The following is a 1,645-nucleotide window of genomic DNA, read 5'->3' on the forward strand; positions in this document are numbered from 1 at the left end:
CACTACACACTACACGTACACACACACACACACACACACACACACACACACACACACACACACACACACACACACACACACACACACACACACACACACACACATATTCATCATAGATATGTCGCTGCTATCAACACACTCACGCAGGTCGCTAGCGTCAGAAGCGCGTAGGTTAGAGCTGAGAACTTCCCCATGGTGCTTGTGCTTGGTCTTGTCGTCGGAGATGTGAAACCAATCGGAAATGCCCGACGCTGCAAAACAAAAGAAATTAGTGTACAGTCCCTGCTCACGTGTACAGTCCCTGCTCACGTGTACAGTCCCTGCTCACGTTTTGCGCGCCGATGTTAGAGACATAACAGCGTAACTATCGCCACAACATCATCAGCGGCATCATCATCAGCGGCATCAACAGCAGCGGCACCAGCTGCAGCGGCATCATCAGCAGCGGCACCAGAAGCAGCGGCACCAGAAGCAGCGGCATCAGAAACAGCGGCATCAGAAGCAGCAGCGACACCAGCAGCAGCGGCACCAGCTGCAGCGGCATCAGCAGCAGCGGCACCAGCTGCAGCGGCACCAGCAGCAGCGACACCAGCAGCAGCGACACCAGCAGCAGCGGTACCAGCAGCAGCGGCATCAGAAGTAGCAGCAGCAGCAGCAGCGGCGACACCAGCAGCAGCAGCAACAGCAGCAGCGGCAACAGCAGCAGCGGCAACAGCAGCAGCGGCAACAGCAGCAGCGTCACCAGTAGCGGCACTAGAAGCAGCGACACCCAGCAGCAGCAGTCGAACAGAGGTTTCGCGTTGCCATGAAAACGAGCGGCCGTAAAAAAACCGTTAGTGTTTTCACGCGGCAAAAAAGTTGCGAGCTTCAATTAATTTCGCCTAAAAACCCACTCCTGCGCAGAGCTTCAGTTCGGGGGGGGGGGTCTAAAGAGACCGCGTGCTAGCTAGCGCGGTTGTTTTCCGCGGTGTAGCTTGGGAAAGGCGAGTCACTGCGTGCAATAGCAAACGCTGCTAACAGACAGACAAACAGACGTAATACTGAGGTCAGTGGCTTATGCTCACCCACACAACTCTACCCTCCCAACAGAGACAACGTCATCATAAATATATATATATATATATATATATATATATATATGGCCGTTGATTTCAGCTTTTTCTGCAAATAAATGCTCTATAAGTCGTATCCTGTTACTTACCACTGGCACACGCAGTTCGAACACTTACCTCATTGACGTCGCACGCGACAAACAACAATGCATATTACCTTCCTAGCCTATCATTCTTAGTAGTAACAAGACTCTACCAACTTCCGAACCCGTTTTGCATCCACAAGAAGCTGATTAGCTGTTTTAAGCGCGCGAGCGACACATGCATCTGATGAACTTAGCTGAGCAGGTACCTCGCTATGAACTCGAAGCTCCTTGTTCTCGTCCACGAGCACTGAATATCAGGAATCGTGTAGAAGTCCAACGATCATAGACGCATATGCATGTATAGATGTGTACACGTATGTGTGTGTATATATATATGTATGTATGTATGTATGTATGTATGTATGTATGTATGTATGTATGTATGTATGTATGTATGTATGTATGTATGTATGTATGTATGTATGTATGTATGTATGTATGTATGTA

At 49.5% G+C, this 1,645-nt stretch overlaps 1 long non-coding RNA gene across 1 annotated transcript in view; it reads right to left on the reverse strand.

Moving 5' to 3' along the window:
- The window catches only part of LOC106812598, a 3,780-nt gene extending 2,240 nt beyond the window's left edge, over positions 1-1,540 (reverse strand). Inside the window, exons 1-2 of the long non-coding RNA XR_001394355.1 lie at positions 1,405-1,540; positions 144-251 (exon numbers count right to left, since the gene is read on the reverse strand). This is a non-coding gene — a long non-coding RNA (uncharacterized LOC106812598). The remainder of the gene's footprint in view (positions 1-143; positions 252-1,404) is intronic.
- Positions 1,541-1,645: the final 105 nt, after the last annotated feature.

The sequence above is a fragment of the Priapulus caudatus genome, unplaced genomic scaffold (genome assembly GCF_000485595.1).
Source record: "Priapulus caudatus unplaced genomic scaffold, Priapulus_caudatus-5.0.1 Scaffold21, whole genome shotgun sequence".
Taxonomy (NCBI): domain Eukaryota; kingdom Metazoa; phylum Priapulida; class Priapulimorpha; order Priapulimorphida; family Priapulidae; genus Priapulus; species Priapulus caudatus.